Source organism: Pseudonaja textilis, chromosome 8 (genome assembly GCF_049901715.1).
Source record: "Pseudonaja textilis isolate UNSWEBS1 chromosome 8, rPseTex1.2, whole genome shotgun sequence".
In the NCBI taxonomy this organism is placed as follows: domain Eukaryota; kingdom Metazoa; phylum Chordata; class Lepidosauria; order Squamata; family Elapidae; genus Pseudonaja; species Pseudonaja textilis.
The window spans coordinates 41,025,122-41,045,725 of record NC_141997.1 but is presented as its reverse complement, the minus strand read 5'-3'; the positions used below and the strand labels follow the sequence as shown (position 1 = coordinate 41,045,725).

The window sequence follows — 20,604 nt, the reverse complement described above, 5'->3', positions numbered from 1 at the left end:
TGAGATGAGAAGATACTACCCTTCTCAGCTCTTGCACAGTCCTATCTTAAACCAGGTTTTTAATCTCCTATCCCAGATGCTAACAATATCGGTATCAGCCAAAAAAGCAAGTGCAATCCTAGGCTGCACTAATAGAGGAACATAATCGAGAACAAGTGAAGTTCTAATACCATTTTGAAAAGCTTTAGTAAGCCACACTTGGAATACTGCATCCAGTTCTGGTCACCACTAACTAACTAACTAACTAACTAACTAACTAAGTAAATAAGTACATAAGTACATACGTATAGAGAGAGACTGACTTTGAAAGGAGTGCAGAGAAGAGCATCAAGGATGATTAGAAGTCTGGAGGCATACAAGGAATGGTTACAAGAATTAGGTATGTCTAGTCTAATGAAAAGAAGGACTAGGGGTGACATGATAGCAGTGTTCCAATATTTGAGGGGCTCCTACAAAGACAAGGGGGTCAAACTATTTTCCAAAGCACCCAAAAGACAAGATAAGAAACAGTGGGTGGAAACTAATCAAGGACCTGGATGACTGAGAATCTCTACCGACTTTTAGCTGTACAATTTGGGATGAACAACTTTTGAATGAGGTGGGAGTAGGAATGGATTTCCAGAGGAAAAATTGCAGGCTACAGGGACCAGGGAAACTACTCAGGTGACCCTGAGGACACAGACAAACCTCCAAGTGCTTCAACCACCCTCTAAAATCTGAAGAAAGGTATTTGGAAGGCCAAGACTGATTATAAGAGGAAGATTGAGGATAATTTTTATAGCAATAACATGAGGCAGGTGTGGCGAGAGATTCAACAAATTAGAAACCATCAACCGACCAATGTCATCCCTGCCGAGGGGGATGCTTCATTGGCAGAGGAACTGTGTCATTTCTTTGCTTGCTTTGAAGTGGAGACATCAGAGACAGATAAAACACAACTACCAGCCAATTGTAGCCCCCACCTCACTGTGGAGGAATAGGAGGTGAAGAGCATTCTGAAGGCTGTGGACCCTAGAAAGGCTGCCAGTCCTGACGGTATCTCTGGCCGAGTGCTTAAAGACTGTGCTGATCAGTTGGCTGGAGTCTTTACCAAGATCTTCAATCGGCCTTTATCCCAGTCCACTATTCCATCTTGTTTGATGGCTTCCACCATTGTTCCGCCGCCAAAGAAGTTCCCTATCAATAACCTCAATGATTACAGACCAGTGGCACTCACTCCTATCATCATGAAGTGCTTTGAGAAATTGGTCTGCCGGCACACCATTTCTGGTTTTCCGCATACGTTTGCTAAACACCAGTTTGCATACAGAAAAAAAATAGATCTACAGAAGCTATAGATCTATAGCCATCACTCTTCACACTGCTCTGACTCATCTAGAACAGCAGGAGGGCTACGTGAGGTTGCTTTTTGTGGATTTTAGTTCTGCATTTAACACAATTCTTCCACATAGACTAGCATCTAAACTTCTGGACCTTGGGCTTTCTAATTCAATCTGCCTTTGGATTATGGATTTCCTGTCTGGCCTCTCACAGAGGGTCAGATTATTCCTAACATTGGTACACCACAGGGTCGTGTGTTGAGTCCCTAATTCTATACTCTTTATGTGCATGACTGCATTCTCACTCACGTTAGTAATACTATTGCTAACTTTGCAGATATAAAACAAGTGGTGGGACTTATCTCCAAGGGGGATGAGTCTGCCTACCGAGATGTGGTGGACCAGTTGCTTTCCTGGTGTGGAGACAACAACTTGGTCCTCAACACCAGTAAGACCAAGGAGCTTATAGTGGACTATAGAAGGAACAGATCGGACATCCAGCTCTTGCTTATCAATGGAGACCGAGTGGAGCAAGTGGCCATTGTTAAGTTTCTGGGTGTTACCCTAAAAGAGGACCTGATCTGGGGTGCCCACATTGCAGCCTTGATCAAAAGGACCCAGCAGAGATTATACTACCTGAGACTTCTCAGAAAACAACACCTGAATGAGAAACTGCTGTTGACCTTCTACTGCTGCACCATAGAGAGTATCTTAATTTACTGCACCTCTGTATGGTTTGCCAATTGCACAGTGGCAGATAGGACAGCACTCCAGAGGATTAATGTCATTGCCCAGAAGATCACGGGTTGCCCTCTCCCCTCTTTGGAAGAGCTTTATAGCTCCCGCTGCCTTAAGAAAGTTCAAAACATTCTCAAAGATCCATCTCATCCTGAGAACCCTTTTTTTGAACTATTACCATCTGGCAGGCAGTACAGAATAATAAAAACAAGGACGAATAGGCTGAAAAACAGCTTCTATCCCAGGGCAGTAGCTCTTTTGAATTCTGCTGTATAGTGCAGTGTTGGTGTGGTGTTGGGGGCTTTTGGTTCAATGTGTGAAGGGTGAAAGGTATGTGTTTGTGTTTATTTTCATGGTCATGATGTGCACTGAAGATGGTGTTTGATTTCGTTGTACAAGGTGCAATAACAATAAAGTAAACTAATAAAACAAGGGTCTTCAAACTTGGCAAGTTGAAGACTTGTGGACTTCAACTCCCAGAATTCCTGAGTGGACATGATTGAAGGAGGAATTCTGGGAGTTGAAGTCCACAAGTCTTAAAGCTGTCAAGTTTGAAGACCCCTGCTCTAAAAACATGTAAATGACCAGCTGTCTGCAAGGAATATAAATCCTTCCATTCCCCACTATCCTATCAAAGCTGAAGAAGCTTATTGGATGAGAGACAAAATTCAAAAAATTCAAAATCTTCAAAAAAACAAGAAAGTCCAATTGCCTCCTGAAAAAGCACTTTTGGGACAAGCACAAAGACACACACCATTTTTCATATATTCTTGAGTCAAGGCACCTTTCCAAAGTGCCATCAAATGAGAACTTTTACTACTAATTTATCAGAATAAGAGAGTTGGAAGGGATCTTAGAGGTCTTCCAGTCCAACCCCCTGCTCAAGCAAAAACTCCTACACCATTGCAGGCAAATGGCTGCCCAATTGCTTCTTAAAAGCTGCCTTTTGCTATTGACTGATGTCAATGCTGGTGGCATTCAAGTGGTGCTCACAAAAGATCTATTACTATGGGTACTACCTTTGCTTTCTTTTGCTACAATCATTTATTATGATTTTGAGAGAAGTAAATTGGCAACGAAAGGCACCGGTGAATCCAACAAACTGATCTAGGCAGCAATTTCCCCATCACAGACAGAGTGTGACCTGTACCCCTAGCCTACAGCTGTGTTCCTGTTAGAGGTTTTTTGAGGTCTTGGGTACAGGAAACCACCTGTCTCCAAATTCAAACTGCCAGTGTGGTTTTCTGTGCCCTGGAACAAGTTGGGAACCTTCATCCACAACCTCTTTGGGGATGATTACGCAAGGCCCAAGTCACCCACAAATCCATTTCCCACTGACTCTCTCTTGAGCATCTTTTCCCATTCTGACTTCTCTCCCAATCAGGAAACTAACCCAGACGGGGCAGATGCACTCCAGTTGGACAGGCCCCCGTTGGTGAGTGGATGACTCATATCATGCTTCATGCACATCCTGGAAGGGAACCTAGGAAGGTGCAAGAGAAACAAGAAGGTTGGTCATTCGGAAAAGGTACCTAACTCCAAGTTGAGAGAAACACAAAGACAAGCTTGCAAAAAGTCTTAATCATGTAAGTCAGGGGTGTCAAACTCGATTTCTTTGAGGGCCACATCAGGATTGTGTTTAAACTTGGGGGGCCAGCTTGATGTCCATTTTCGGCTATGAAAATAAAGCTTGGGGACTGCACACACACACACCCTCCACCTGGTTTTTGCTGGCAGAGGACTGCAAGAGGCAATCATAGCCAAAAACGGAGCTTGGGGAGACCTCACGAGGCCCTTTCTGAGCTCCATTTTCACTGGAAGAAGCATCCCAGGCCAGTCCTTCACTGTTTCCAGGGTGAGCCCAGGAGCCACATCTAAGTGTCCCATGGGCCAAATCTGGACCATAGGACTTGAGTTTGACACCCCTGATGTAAGTGATTAAACACAGGGTGATTGGGGTCACCTTCTTAGAGCTGGCACAGATGCAGACACATTTTGACTCCAAAGATGGAAGAATTAGATGGCTATCTGACAAGAGAAAATGATCTAACGCTGATTGTTGAGCACCCCCCATAGGATCACTTCAACCACAGTTGCCTAGAAGAATCAAGCTAGCTTGCCAGATGTTTGGGGTGATCTCCTCTCACAGACCTTGTCAGATAAGGCCACCCCACCCACCCCACTCCTCCAAAAATGTACCTGGTCAAGAGGGTGAAAAGGGACCCTGGTAGAAAATACCTACGAGGATATTTTAGCAGAAGATGTGTCCTATGCAAGTCCAAATGACAGTGCATTTTGCAATGAGCAAAGAAGACCCCAGAAGTTGTCTGATGAACATCCAAAGCAACCTATTTGGGGATCGCATTGTTCATAGAAGGGACCAGTGATGGGATTCAAAATGTTGGTTTGGTGGGCGTTTGATGGGCATGGTGTGGCATGGTGTGTGTGGCTTGGTGGGCGTGGCAGGAGAAGGATACTGCAAATCTCCATTCCCTCCCCACCCCACTAACCTGCTTTCCAGCTCCGTTCTCCTGTGCATGGCAACAAAAGAAGACCGAGCTGATCAGCTGGGATTTGGGAGGCAGAGAATAGATGGGGCAGGACCAGTCCGTGGTGGCATTTGACGGTTCTCTGAACTACTCAAAAATTTTTGCTACTGGTTCTCCAGAAGTGGTCAGAACCTGCTGAATACCATCTCTGGAAGGGACATTTTGCACCCCAAGGCTAGGATAGGGTGAGTCCCTTTTGTAGGCTCTCTGTTTGGCGAAGGGAAGGAGGACAGACAGGACTTCATCAGCTCTGCAGTTTCTCCTTCCTTCGTGTTTTTTTTTTCCCCAAGCCTGGCCAGAGACTGAACTGTGACCTTCTGCTGCTGAGATACAGATAAACATATTTTAAAAAACAACAACAATCATGGCCCCCTTTGCCTTCCAAATTTTGCAGTCAGGAACTGCCTCAGGCAAAGAAACTTTGGTAAATTAAAAAAGGAGGTGGCACTTACTCCCCTCCCCCACCAATCTCTCATCAATAACTTTTAATTAACAACCAGGCAGCTGAATTAGTTTCTTTTTTTAAAAAAAAAAGGTGTAATGATACTTCTTTGTTTGACAGATTTTTAAAATTACCCATCAGCCTATATTCAGATATTTCTAAAGGCATTTTTTGGCTATTCTTCTTATATTCTTCTTATCTTTCTCATCTTCTCATCTTTCTCACCTCTCATCATTCCTACTACCTTCTCCTCTATGGATATGATAGATCAATTGTTGTATCTTATGATTTATGATTGTATGTTATGATCTATGATTCTATGACTTATCCCTTTGTTGCTTGTAGGAACACTGAGAGCTTCCGCACCAGAGACCAATTCCTTGGGTGTCCAACCACACTTGGCCAATAGAGAATTCTTTTCTATTTTAAAACTTTTAAAAGGCAAGTGTTCCGGGCAATTTGCAGTAGTCCTTCCATCTTGCAACATCCCATTTAGAAACAAGAGCAAAGAAGCCATGAGTTAACCTGCCCCTGCCCCCAGATAGGAGCCAACAGAAGCTCCTGGATGCAAATGTCACATCCACCACAAAAGCTATTTTCTGACATGAGGAAACACCACTGCTAATCCTACTCATCTACAGTTTCCGGACACAGCTCTGGAGCAGAGCTAGGACATAAGGTCAGCTAGGTGGGGGAGACTGACTGGGAAAAAAGCTGCATTCCTTCCAAATCCCCAACCCCCATCCCTGCCTCGCTCTCTCCCCACCGCAAGAAAGGAATCCAGGGACAACGGAAGAGCTTAAGCCCTCCATCCCAGCTAGAAGAAGGAAGAAAGTATTATGGCCTCAAGTGACGTCTCTTTCATGCTGGTCTGGGATAAAAATGCAAAATCTTGGAAGCTGTCAGAGAAAAACCGCCTTTCCCTTTATGTGGGTTAATTAAGGCAGGGAGGTCTTTGAACTATCTCGAGACTCTGCAGATTTCTCTCTGAGTTGTAAAATAAGCTGCCAATTGACTCACCTTCTGTCTCTTGAATGCCTAGGTCTACTCTCCCTGACAACCTCACAGCCACGTTACGATGAATGCCACGTAAAACCTTCAGCCCCGACAAGATGATTCGATTCCTTCCTATCTGATTCTCAATAAGATAGATCAAATCCAAAGGAGCCAGGATCTCTCACACACAGAAAGACATAAAGGATTCATGTGTTTTGTAACATAATGGATTCCATAATATAATGGACATAATGGATTCACACTGCATCCAATTTGGGCTGCCACGATGTAAAAAAAAAAAGATGTTGAGACTCTAGAAAGAGTGCAGAGAAGAACAACAAAGATGATTAGGGGACTGGAGGTTAAAACATAATAAAGAACGGTTGCTGGAACTGGGTATGTCTAGTTTGATGAAAAGAAGGACTAGGGGTGACATGATAGCAGGGTTCCAATATCTCAGGAGCTGCCACAAAGAAGAGGGAGTCAAGCTATTCTCCAAAGCACTTGAGGGCAGGACAAGAAGCAATAAGTGGAAACTAATGAAGGAGAGAAGCAACCTAGAACTACGTAGAAATTTCCTGACAATTTATCAGTGAAACAACTTGCCTCCAGAAGTTGTGGAGGCTCCATCACTGGAAGTTTTTAAGAAGAGATTGGACAACAATTTGGCTGGAATGGAATACAGTTTCCTAACTGATCAGGGAGTTGGACTAGAAGACCTCCAAGGTCCCTTCCAACTCTGTTATTCTATACTGTTACCTAAAACAGCATCTCAATAGCTCTAAAGAGCTGTGGTGTTGCAGTGGTTAGAATGCAGCATTGCAGGCTAATTCTGCAGACTGTCAGCAGTTCCATTCTCACCGGCTCAAGATTGACCTAGCCTTCTATCCTTCTGAGCTTGGTAAAATGAGGACACGGATTGTTGGGGGCAAGATGCTGACTCTGTAAACCACTTAGAGGGGGTCGTAAAGCACTGTGAAGCGGTATGTAAGTCTAAGTGCTATTGCTATATATCAAAACCTAAAAGTTGTCGGGTCCAACAAACAACAGCTGAGCTTTAAGGCTACTTCTTGGTTTGAAAACCAGTAGTAGAAGCCAAGGATAACAGTCCAGTTCAGGCCTTTAGACCATATGAGAATGTTTAGCCTAGACTGACTCCAACTTCCAAGAATTTGGACTCTTAACATTTATTAATCCCTTACTTTCCTACAGACGGGCTAAAATGAAATGAAGGGACCGATTATCTACCCATACATCAAATTCAGCCATCAGACAGAAAATAGGATAGCAACGTTGCTTCTGATTTCTAATGACGGGATTGAGACATGAATGGAGGGGCATCTGAGTGGAGATCCCACCTGAGAGGTGGTATGACTGTTGGGTTGGCTAAAGAGACTCTATAGAGATGACCATACAGTCATCTCTATAGAATCATTAGGAGTCTAGCTGACTGTAAGAAAGCAATATTACAAAAGAACACTTTGCCAAAGTAAACATTCAAAGTAAACAGTAGGCTCTGCTCTTAAAATGGTCCAATTTCATCCCACTTCCTCCCCCACACCAGAGTCTATTATAGGACACTTTGTGACTTAGCCTGAAACACAAGGAAGACTCAATCACCCAACAGGGAGGCCATTTTTAATTGTATTGCACGTTGGGTTTAAGCTTTTTCTGTCTTAAAAGAACACCTGACTCAAGAGTCTCGGAACTGCCGTCAAAACCAAATTCAGAGCAGAGAGATTTAGAAGGAAGCAATGACTAAACAAAGTGGAGGAGAACTGAATAGTTTCTCCACTCTGCTCCAGGGTGCTCCCCACACCCCTGGAGACCAGCCTACATTCCTGAGGTATAAAAGGAAATAAACTACCATATCAACTTGGAGCAAAAAAAGATGCCAGAGAGAAGAAATCCTTCCTAATTTATCTCCCCGAGTTTACCCTTCCAAAACTTTCTGCTAACACTCAGATTAAGGATGCCTCCAGTTGGTCTCCATGTCCAATGAACGTGCCAGTGTCAACGCAATCCTCCTTTCCAACCGATAACTCCGAGACAGACATCTCTGAAAGATTGCTTTATTTAGATAGTGACTGGCACATCTGTGGAATCCTGAATCCGAAAGTTTTCGGGCCTCCTTGAAATTTTCAAAACTACACATCCATCCCCCTTCAGCTGTCACACGGCCCAATCACGATCCGTCCTAAAGTAAGATTCTTATTTCATTCTGCACCATACTCAGTGACCTTGAACTAACAAAAGAATTTTATTTGGGCTATTTAGAGACAATCAGTTGAATCCCCCATCTCCTACTTTCTCAGGCCTGTGGCAGCATGGGACCATCAAATCTCAATATGGCTTCCAAAGCTGACACCCAGCTTGTTTAGTGCCCATTATTATTTTTGCACTCTTCATTTTCTTCTCTATCTCATGCAGGTGTGATACCGAAGGAAAAAGCACAATCTTTTTAAGCACCCAGTTTATTGCCGGCACTCATTATTGATTGTCAATCATCGTTATTGTTGGCATTATTTAAAAAAAAATACAAAGTAAGTCACTGAGACTATTTAAAAGCAAAAAAATGGATTAAGCATTATCAATGAACCGGCAATTATAGAATGTCAACCAATAAAAGTCCATTCAACTTGCCAAGTATGGGAATGTAAATGAAATTCATTATTTTGTGCCATAAGTAATTAACGGGCCAGGAATCTGGTGGTGAGACCTTAAACTTGAGCTAATTAAATGAACAATTGTAGTAAAATAAACATCAATTTTCCTGCAACACATTTTGAACTGGGAACATTCAGGGAAAGGTAAACTTGATACTGAGGATTATTTCAGAGAGCTTTAAAGGGTATTAGGAAATACCCTCAACCGTTCAGCATTTATGGACGTCTGCTTTTGCTTGAAAACCAATGGCAAAAGTCAGAAATAACAGCGTTTTAATTAAAATCATTCCACACTGACATAATCTATCGGCTGGTCTGCTTAATCCCTGCAGCTGGAAAATTATAACACTGCAAAGAGTTTCAGATGTTTAAAAAGATCGCTTTTTTTTCTTTCTTCTGGGGATATCAAGTTTTCCTACCAAGCCTGCATGGCTTAGGATCTTTTCGCTCAGGTGCTTTAAGAAATTAAGCCTCAGAGAGTAGATGGTCTAGAGATAACAGGGCTGTGTGTGAAGTGTTTCAGGTTCAGTTGCCAAAATGGGCTCCAGGATACGTTCTGCAATTCTTTAAGGCTGGAGCAGCTTTTCAAGAAGGCAGGATGCAATTCTTTTCGAGATGCATCCACCTCAATTTGTGGCCGAGAGATGCGGTCATCCTATGGGCAGCCCCCTTTGACAACAGAAGTCAAAGCCTTCCAATGAAGATAGGATTTTTTTCATCCTTCACAGCAGTTTCTTGTTAAGAGAGTCATCTGGCCTCAGCAACAGCTGATCCCCTTCCCTAAGGACAGAAAGAAAAGTCAACATAGGCCAAGAAGAATAGACCTAATTTGGATTTCATCACATTTTGGACCTGCCCACAGTCAACCATAATTCTGTGGACTGTACAGTGATAAAAGCGCGACCTGGAGGAAGTAGTCTAGTTACTTGGATTAAAATGTCCATATTTACTTCTTTTCAGGAACTCGCTTTGACCGGATGGGGGAGAACGACCTGGAATGCATTGCTTAAATAGAGATTTCGCTGGAGCCCGAATGAACCAGGTACTCTTTCAGCTTCTCCATGAAAGATCACTAGGTGTGTTCTGTTGTGCACTAGATACTTTGTTCTACAATTCCCATGGAAAGCTACCATCCCAAAGGCATGAAACGTCTTTCCCCAGCTATACTCCCTTCAGCAGTTATGCCCTGTCCAAAACTGTTTACATTCCTGAAAACATCCCGCTCGGTTGCAAAATTTCCGATTTCAGCCTTTGAAGTGTTGTACCATAGCAGCTTAGACTAATATGATTATCTTGATGGGACTTGCAGAATCTAAGGATTAATGAAATATTTCTCCCCAAAAACGGGTTGCGGGAATGGAGTACGTCTAGTCTAGTGAAAAGAAGGACCAGGGATGACATGATAACAGTGTTCCGATATTTCAGGAGCTGCCACAAAGAAGAGGGGGGTCAGCCTATTCTCGAAAGCACCTGAAGGCAAGATAAATAACAACGGATGGAAACGAATCAAGGAGAGAAGCAACCTAGAACTAAGGAGAAATTTCCTGACGGTCAGAACAATCAACCAGTGGAACAGCTTGCCTTCAGAAGTTGTGGATTCTCCATCAATGGAGGCTTTTAAGAAGAGACTGGGCAGCCACTTGTCAGAATTGATACAGGGTCTCCTCCTTGAGGATGGAATTGGACTAGATGACCTTGAAAGTCCATTCTAATACTGTTATCCTGTTCTGTTTTGTTCTCTTGAGCCCTTCAGGTTATATTTCTTTTAAAGCAAAGAGAGCATCATAGGAGTCTATCTTCTGAATCTCCATCCGTCCAGGCTAGATCTGCTGGGCTTTTGATCTCAGGTGAAAATACAGATAAGAATGCAACTTCCAATGCCCTCTAACAGATCTCCTGTACATAAATCTAAGGCTTATTTAATCTTTTATTTGCTCACAAGCTCATGACATGTTTTAGTTGCTTTTTTATTTTAGCATGTTTTATACGATTCTAAATCCAATGGGAGCTTTTATTCCCCTTTTAAAAGGCTCCTAGATGCTCTGACATTCGTTGGCCTGAAAAATAAATTACAGCCACTGCAAATAAATACTGGGATGTAAGTATAATTCAATGTGATTTAATTGCTGACTTAAGATGTTTCATATCATGCTGAGCAATTTTTACAGAACCTAGCAGGGCTTACCGGGGAGTTAAACCCACTTGCTACCCTCATGCCTCAGAAAGCAACACAAGTCTTTTAAAAACATGTTTATAGGAAACAAGACACCAATACAAACATTTAATCAGAGATTAGCAGTAAAGTAAAACTTTAAAATGCTCGAATGAACTGAGAAGTCTAAGCCAAATAGGAAACAGCAAGTTGAAACAATGAGTGATAGGCACCATCACAAAGGGGGAAAAATAATAAAAAAGAAACAAAATTCAGCTACACATCCTGACAGTAGCAGGGATGTTTAATCTGCAAAATGTAAAACTTGGGGCTATTTGTGGGTGGAAAACCCACTGGAGATATGCAGCATTCAAAATATATATATTTTGATAGCTATCATGTTTGCTATTGCTAAACAGGAATCTAAAGTAGATCCAGAATCTATGTCAGTAGCTTGATTACTCCTCCCAGCTGTGGGATTTGCTCACTTGCAAGGCAGTGCATCTAGATTACAGATCCAGTCTTACTTAGACAGCTTGAGAATCCTTGGAATGGACCTCTAGCATAGCATCCTTTGGCTACGCTAGTGGTTCATGAGCCCAAATTGGTCCAGCATGACTCTTACTGTGTCCTTAGAGAAGGCACTGCTGCCTTGGGACAATTGGTCTTCCCTTTCTCTATGTTACTGAAAGGGATTAAGTGACAGGTTTGACCATGATGGATGCCAACAGGCCCATATGGTGAAGACCTCAGCATATGAAAGACTGCAGCTTGGGAGAGAAAAAGAGAAGAGAAGAAAAGAGAAGAGAAGAGAAGGGAAAAGAAGGGAAAGATGGAGAGGAGAGGAGAGGAGAGGAGAGGAGAGAGAGAGAGAAGAGAAGAGAAGAGAAGAGAAGAGAAGAGAAGAGAAGAGAAGAGAAGAGAAGAGAAGAGAAGAGAAGAGAAGAGAAGAAAAGAAAAGAAAAGAAGAAAAGGAATGGATGGGAGTGGAGAGAAGAGAAGAGGGAGGGGAAAAGGAGTGGAGGAGAGGGGAGTGGAGAGGTGAAGAGAAAAGAAGGGAAGGAAAGGAATGGATGGGAGTTGAAAGAGGAGAAGAGAAGAGGAGAGAAGGAGTGGAGGAGAGGGGAGAGGGAGAGGAGAGGAGAAGAGAAGAGGAGGGGAGAAGAGAGGAGAGGAGAGGAGAGGAGAGAAGAGAAGAGAAGAGGATGTTTGTACATTTGCTGTGGCAGAGCAGAATAAAGGTGGTCTAATCTTGCAAAGTTGACCAATGCCCACATGGACATGAAGGTATGGGGAGACATGTATTCTTCCAAATTCTTTTATTTTAGGATTTTTTTTGTATCTCTACTTAAAATTCTGTATTTTGTAGTATTTGTCTCTTTTTGTCTCACAAGGACCAGCACTTGACCTCTAACCTAGTCCGTTCAAGCTAGTCTGGTCAATCTATACTCCAAAATGCACAAGGCGCACATACTCTTTTAGTCCCTCCTTTGTGATTCCAAGAAAGCCCAAGTTACAGAACTGAAATTCAGTGGTCTGATTTTTCATTATTCTTAGCATATAAGGAGGAGCCTGGCTACAATCAACACCCTCATAATCAATGAAAGGAAGCACCCCATCTCTTCTGTTGGCATCATTGCTGGGTTGTCCACAAGGTCCATGTGGAATCAGTCATGGAATAGGGCTGCTCCCTGATCCAAGACAGGCTGGTAGAGTAACCACAGCTCAAAGTGGCTGTACGGGAAAGTGTTTATTTGGGGAATGGGCTGAATTAGACCCATAAGGTCAACATTCCCACAAGCAGAAGATGAGCTCATTCAAACCAACGCCCATGGCAGCTTTTCTATGGCTGTAGGGAATTCTGCTTCAGAAAATGATGCTTAACCTTCTTGATTAATTCTAGCTGTTCAGTTCAAGGAAATCTCACACTGCCAAACCAATATTCGTTTTTTCAGCTTTAAGCACAGTTAATGCTATGGAGAGACATTCCTACCATCAGGTAGACAGATGGAGCCTGGGTCTGTTAGGAAGAAACAAAACGTCAAACAGTGAAGTGTGACAGGAGTTTGGAGCTTCAAATATTGTCAAAATACCGTACTCCAGAAGTCTGGTGGCTCTCAAAAAGAATGCCTAATGAATGTAAACACTTTTGAGGGTACCTTAATGGTAATGCCAGCTATGCGTGTAAGTATATATACTTACAGAGAAAATCATTCAAGTGAACACAGCATACATTAATCCAGGGGTCAGCAACCTTCAATACTCAAAGAGCCACAAAGGTCCTAACCGGAACCCCCCCATTCAATTCTGGAGCTGACCAGAAGTCTGGTTCCCTCACCATAGAGTCTCTTCCTAGCACGGCAATCCTTTTACCAACTGCCAACAGGGAGCTGCAGCAGAGGGATGAAAGAGCCACATGCGGCTCCAGAGCCGTGGGTTGCTGACCCCTGCATTAACCCAACTAAAATTTCTCCTGCTATGCTAAGTTGTAGCAACGTTTCGGCAGAATCTCATCTGCCATCACCAGAAGCCTGATGATGGCAGATATATATATATATATATATATATATATATATATATATATATATGTGTGTGTGTGTGTGTGTGTGTGTGTGTGTGTGTGTGTGTGTGTGTGTGTATGTATATGTATGTATGTATGTATATGTATATGTGTGTGTGTGTATATATATATATATATATATATATATATATATATACACATACACACCTCTAATGAACTTTGCGCTCTTGCCATTTAAAAACAAGGGAGAAGGCATAATGCAATATAAAACATCTGGCTGGGGTTCCTCCCTTTCCCAAGGAGTGGCTCTATAAAGAAAGGAAATGCCAATTAATTTGGAGGCGGGGTGTGTGTGGAGTGTCTTGATATTAATTGGGGAATTAATGCGATGAGACCTGCCACTTAAATGACATCCTTTTATTTTATTTTTAAATTCCTTTTGTTTACTATTTTGTTTTAGCTTACTATGTTTATACTAATAGCTTTGCTATTATACTAGCATGTTGTTAATATAATAAAAAACACTCTGGAGAAGTGAAGGAGAGATTAAAAATTTCCATGCATTTGGGCAATTTTATGGCAGTCCTAAAAGTGCTTTTTTTTTTCAAAAGGCAACTGGAGGTTTTTTTTCTTGAAGGTATTTCCCTTGTTATCCAAGAAGCTTCTTCTGTTCTGACTGAGTGGCGGAGAATGGAAAGGTTCATATTCCTTGCAGTCACTTGGTCGTTAGCACTCTTTCTAAGAGTCATTGAGGCCACTTGGAGGTTTGTCTGTGCATCAGGGTCATCTGAATAGTGCAAAAGGACATGCAACCTTCTATAAAGAGTAGAAGATTCCACACCCTGAGGAAGCTTCTGGGATGAGAAGTGAAACACCTTCAAGGAAAAACAAACCCCAGTTGCCTTTTGAAAAAGCATCTTTAAGACAACCATGACCTGGATGACTGAGAATCTACATGGACAATTTTATGGTGGATTGCTATGTTCAAAAGATGGCTTCAACTACTTTCTCAGTATATCCGAAATAAAACTCGGTCTCTCCTTAGCAGGATTCCCTAGCAAAATGGTCGACTTATGCGAAAACCCTTACTTACTGTTTCTGTCAAAATTAAGAGTGGAAATGGGGTTTATGGCAAACTAGGGTTTTTATCAGACAAGCCTCTCTAAGAAATGAGCTTGAGGAAAATGTCCATATCCACCTGGGATGTGGAAATCCTGCTATTTCTTGGTACTTATTGTAAAAAGCACCATGTTGGGAGAATGGGCCCGGTGGAAGGGCAACTAGGTCCTGTGAGTATAAAAATCCATAAGCATTGAGCATTGAGTGTAGGACATGGCCTGGCTGAGCCCGAGGAAAGGGTCAAATGTGTCATCAGTCATGAGTCCCCGCGCCTCCACAAGAGTTCTAAGTCCAGCCCACCTTGCATGTCTTCATAATTCCCACTCATTTCTCTTGACTGTTAGTAGCTCAGATTCTTGTAGGGCCCTTAAGCTTGCAATAAATCCTACTAAGGCTTTATAAAACCTTAGTAAGGCCACACCTGGAATACTGGATTCCAGTTTTGGTCACCACATTTCAAAAAAGATGTTGAGACTTTGGGAAAAGTGCAAAGAGCTAAGATGCTTAAAGGTCTGGAGACAAAACCATATGAAGAACGGTTGGAGGAACTGGGTATGGCCAGTCTAGAGAAAAGAAGCCGTAGAGGTGATATGATTCCAGTATTTAAGGGGTTGCCACAAAGAAGAGGGGATCAACTTATTTTCCAATGCACCAGAGGGCATGACAAGAAACAAGGATGTAATCAAGGAAAGAAAAAATCTGGAATTAAGGAGAAATTTCCTAACAGTGAGGAACAGTTGACGAGTGGAACAGATTGACTTCAAAAGTTGTAGGGGCTTCATCACTGAAGGTTTTTAAGAAGTGACTGGACAGCCACCTACCTGAAATACAGTCTCCTACTTGAGCAGGGGTTTGGACTAGATTATCTTCAAGGTCCCTTCCAGCTCTATTCTGTTTGGTTGATTGATTGATTGATTGATTGATTGATATCTTTATATTCATTTGAACTATCTGAATTTCCAATTTGCCCAGTATTTGACACTGAGTCCATGAGCTGTTCATATACATATGCAGAGTCCACATGTTAGGGTAGAAGCAACTCTGACCAATGTCGTGCTGTCGATAGAGTGGTACCTCGATGCCCATCATTAATTGGTTCCTGGAGGTGGGACATGTTTCAAAAACAATGAGTACCAAACAAATGTTTCCCATAAGGAAAACACATTAATGTGTTCCATACCCAAGACATGCACGCTTTAAGGCAATATATAAAAAATAAGAGTTGTATATCATTACATGAGAAATAAACCTAAACATTAATAAAGACTTAGATTCAATTTTTTTTAAAAATCACTTTACCTATACTGATGAAGAAAAAAAGTACAAAAATGTCCAAAATGACCACAAAAGCTAAGATAAGACTGGAAGGGGATGTGCACAGAACAAGAGTGATTGCATGACTGATGCGTGACCCTTTGTTTCGGCTGGAAAGGATGGCAAGTCACAAGGCATCCGCCACTGAAAAGTTCTAGCCTGCATGTCAAGTATCAAACAAACAACGAGTACCTGGACAACATTTTCTTGTCAAAATGCGTGGAGTACCAATCAAACAAGTTTCAAAGCAGTCAAGTAGCAAAGTATGATGCTAATCTTTTCCCTTAAACTTAACTTTCCCGCAGGACTGTTGTCTGAATTTAGCAGGGTTATGAAATGATATTATACATCCAAATCTAAATAAAACTGATAATATGAAATGTATATGGCAAGACTGTACCACTGCAAGAGACTCATCTGAATCGTAAATAAGGACACACAGAGCTATGTTGTCGAGATGAGACATTGCCTAATAGGGTGCTGGCAAACCCAGAGCATGCATATTGTAACAGGGAGACTTCTGGCTGAGCAAATGTATTTAACAAGGAAGCTAATGATTTAAGGTAATAAAATATACAGTAACAAATTCACACAGAACAGGGCAAGTATTTTTCACAAGCAAAGGGAGTGAAGTTTTAAATGGCAGATAAACTATCCTCAGAAACTGGATCTACAGCCGTGTCATAAAATGCAAAGTTTACACCGAAACATGACAAATGAGCAACAATTAAAGTAACACAAAGAAATTAGCGGTGACCCTTCTAAAGTGTTTAAATTGTTGTGTTCAGCACCACTGGCAGCAGGCAGAAGAGAATTACTCATTTATGGAACACACACACAAACACACACACACACACACACACACACACACATCATTTCTACATGAAGTTTCTGCACCATTTCAAAAATGTCTCTGGGGGTTTTATGAATTGATATTAATCATGTTTGAGTTATCAGCCAATTTGTTTCTCCTACCTTATATGTAAATTACAGTAAAACCAAATTTTGAGAGAAGAATAATTTAATAATATCTTCTAGATCTATTTCCCCCCCTTTGCAAAAACTCCTATCTTACCATATCTCCTGGATCCTGGTGTAGAAAGTTAGCACCCACCCCTTTCCTAGAAAAATGAAATATTTTAGGAAATGATAAAAATGCAGAATATTATATTTCCCTGGATGAGAAATTGAGAAACATGCTCTTAGAGACCGAAACTCAGCCCCAGCTCTCTGCCCCCCAGCAGATATTTTGGTGCCAGCTTATCTACAAAACAAAAGTCCTCCAACTCCTGGGTGATGGGATAAAAACATGACCTCTCAGTACATAATAGGATTAACCCTCTACCCATCTAACAGCAGGGGTCACTTCATTGCAAAATCACCTGGGGACATTACATCAGCCCAAGGTTCCATCAAACTTGATTCAGAGAAACATGACTGCACATGAGAGTCTGACTACAGCCAATAGAATACATGCTCTTGCCACAGGAACAGGAAGCTCAAGAACAAAGCCAAAGAGAGGGTATAAATAACCCTCACTCTCCATTCCATGTGTTTAGTTGCACCAGGACCATGTGCTTAATGGTTCTGCTCCATTAAACCATCTTTCCAATCAGCCTCCGTGTTTCCAGTGTCTTTCTCCCCACTTGGAACTCAACCCAGATGGATATTTCTTCCAACACTGGGTTTCAGGTCCTTGAAGTGGAAAGGTGGCTTGACATATTTTTGGCTTCACCTCAACTGCGATTGCTGAGATTATGTGCGTACCCATCCCATTGAGCAAAAAGCACACAACTTGAAGGAAGACTATGGAAGAGGGACTGGAGTGGAAGCCATTTTTCTTACCACAAGGTCTTCATCAACTTGATGAGGAACATTTTAAGATCATCAGGATGGAAGGTGGTTGTAAACCCTTGCTTTTGAAGTTTTGGAGATTCCCTCCTGAATTCTGATCCCTTGGCAGTTGAGAAACAAATGACTTGCCACAAAGTTTGACAAGTGAAAACTGCAAGTGCTGAAAACATTGTAAAAGATCATAGGCATCTGGGAGAAGCTTGAGGAGGGCCTAACTGGAGTAGACTTTCTTTTCTCCACCCATGGAAGAGGCACATACAGGCACATACATCTAGGCACATACAGCTCTTTTAAAATATGTAGTTCATGGATGGATCACCGGACGGATCTGAAGGCAGTACAGCACTGAGCACACTCCTCTCTTCTCCTTTCATCTCTTCTGTATCTGGACATCTCAGAGGGCAAGTTGTAACTCCTCACAAGCACTAATAGGCCAGCAGACTCCCTCCTCAAATGGGAAATTGCACAGATGCTTTCTGCCAAAAGGAAAAGGTAGATTTTGATCTGATTTTCCAGCTGCTCCTACTGGGAATTGCAATCTTCAAGATTCATCTTCCTAGCTGGGTTCATCGTCATCCTAAAGTTGTTTTTGGCCATTCAAATCCAAGGATCACTACTGCAAAAAAACACCCCAGCTTTGGCAGCAGAATCAGCAAATAGTCAGCAAGAGAGAAAAATATTCCTACCGTTCAGCAGTCATCTTGGGGGAAGATCAGATGCTTTTAATCAAGGAATCATCAATTTATTTGTTTCCCAAATACACCTGGGCTTTTTGGGAAAAATAAAAATGGCAAAAGGTTGCACTCCATCTTTTTAAGTATATCTTTAGATAAAGAAAGAAAGATCTTTCTTTAAGATAAAGAAAGACATATGACAAAGGGATAGCAGAGTCAAAGGCAACTGGGAATGCTAAAAAGCATTCCACCGCTTTGCCTTGAAGTGAATGGAGACTTCATGACTAGGCCTACTTGTTAGGGAAGCCATTTTGTGAGAATACTCACAACCATCTCAACCTTCTAAACTGTCTACTGTCCTCTTCCCATAAAAAGGGGGGAAAGGAATCTCCTGTTTTAGAATATTTTTAAGGCAAAGCTATACCTGATAAAAAGTTCCAGGGCTGCATTTTCCCCATGTGCTGAAGGAAACACCACTAAGAAGAACCACTTCTTAGAGGACTCAAAAGAAAGACATCTCCATTTTTATCCCTTTCAGTCACCGCAGCCAATTTTCACCACCGGGACAGGCATCACAAATGACCAAGATAGCTCTTCAAATCCCACAAAAAAGGAGAGTCCAAAATATACATGTACTTCATATAACAAAAAATGGCAGCGGAAGTGATAATGTCCCAAAGGATATATAGTGTGCATTTCAAGTGTCCCAAGATCATAGGAAATTTCACCCAGGATTGGGGAACAACTTTTCAGGGAGGGATTGCTTTTATCAGAGGGGCTCTGAAAGATGCGGTGATGATCATTTCTGAGAACCATGTGGAGGAAATCCTGAGCATCAAAAATAGAAAGGCAAAGTCAGCATACAGAAGTAAAGCAATGTAAGGATCAGGTGCATCAGTAGGAAACGACTATTCCAGTCCTTTTCTTGTTTTTTCATATTTCTCCTTGAAAATGAAAACCAAAAGTAAGTTTCTGGCACCAGCAAAGGAAGAAGCCATGTGCCACTAAATACCCAGAGCAGCCAAGCTAACAGAATCCCATCCCAAAACAGGTCAAGGTTTTCCTCCCCCGTAAATCTGCTCAAAAACCTTGTTGAAGCAGCCTATGAAGCTAATCTGACTTGATGCTTTCTTTAAAAAAAAAACCATCAGACTTTTCGTGTTTGCCAGGTTGTACTGTCTTCCCATGTAGAGGGTTTGCAGGGGGCTATGGGGCCCCATCCCCAGATTTATTCCTTGTAAACAGCTGTTGGCAGCCTTGCCAAAATAAATAAAATGAAACACCTTTGGGGAAAAAAATAAAGGAATCAATATTCGCAAGAGCGAAAGCTGCCGTCTTGATCACGGGAACTTTAGCCGATGAAGTTTAATTGACTTCCAAATTTATTTTCATTACATCTGTTCTTTGAGGAGACCGAACCTACCAGGGCAGCTCACGGTTAACCATCACATAGAGAGAAATATTTCTGGAACAGAAATAGCCATTTCTGGGGTCCTTCCCAAAGGACAACTAGTGGAAGGGGAGGTCTGTTTAAGCAACTTTCTAAAGCGGCCTTCAACTGCTGTCTTCTTCTCTGTCCCTTGTCTTCTCATGGAGATGTATTCAGACTAGTACAGAGGCTCCAGTCTTAACAAAATTTAGTGATTTCAGAAAGAACATCCTGGAACCCTTTTCCTAATTCCCACAGATAACCATCTTCAAAACAACTGGAGAAGGAGGAGAAGGAAACGCTGACCTCTGAATGAATGAGCAACAATCTGGCTTGTCGTGCTCCAAAAGGTCAGAGGAGAGAAGATGACTCTAACTGCTTCTGTCTGAGAGGTTCACACTGGCATCAGCTTCAGCAGAGTGTTTATAGGTCAGCAGTATGGAAAAGACTCACTTTGGTGGATTACTCATGACTATTTCATTAGGCTATTTTTACAGCCTGCTGCTATAAATGCGTTTGATGTTGGCCAAACTCAGCCTCTGCATATGACAACTGTCCGCACCTTTTTTGCAAATGTTTTGAGGAAGTGAGGAAAGCAAACCCAATATTTGGCAGTTTAGCACAGGGTAAGTTTTGGCCGCTTCATCGCAGGTGGTCTATGCTGCTACAGATTTATAGAAGATGGAGCCCAGAAGCATAAAAGGGATTCAGGTTGGAGAGGACCCCTTATATCTATTTCCTTACTTCTTCTGTCTGTTGTTTACCTTCATCTAAAAATTCTGTAGTCAGGAAGGATGCAGTCGGACTCAATCAATCAGAATAGAGTTGGAA

General features: G+C 42.0%; 1 protein-coding gene across 2 annotated transcripts in view; it reads right to left on the bottom strand.

The window, feature by feature from the left end:
• KLF12 (KLF transcription factor 12) overlaps positions 1-3,541 on the bottom strand; it is a 184,125-nt gene extending 180,584 nt beyond the window's left edge. For both annotated transcript variants that reach the window (XM_026705313.2, XM_087938030.1), the window contains exon 1: positions 3,451-3,541. The gene's annotated coding sequence lies outside the window, so the exon portion shown is untranslated. The remainder of the gene's footprint in view (positions 1-3,450) is intronic.
• Positions 3,542-20,604: the final 17,063 nt, after the last annotated feature.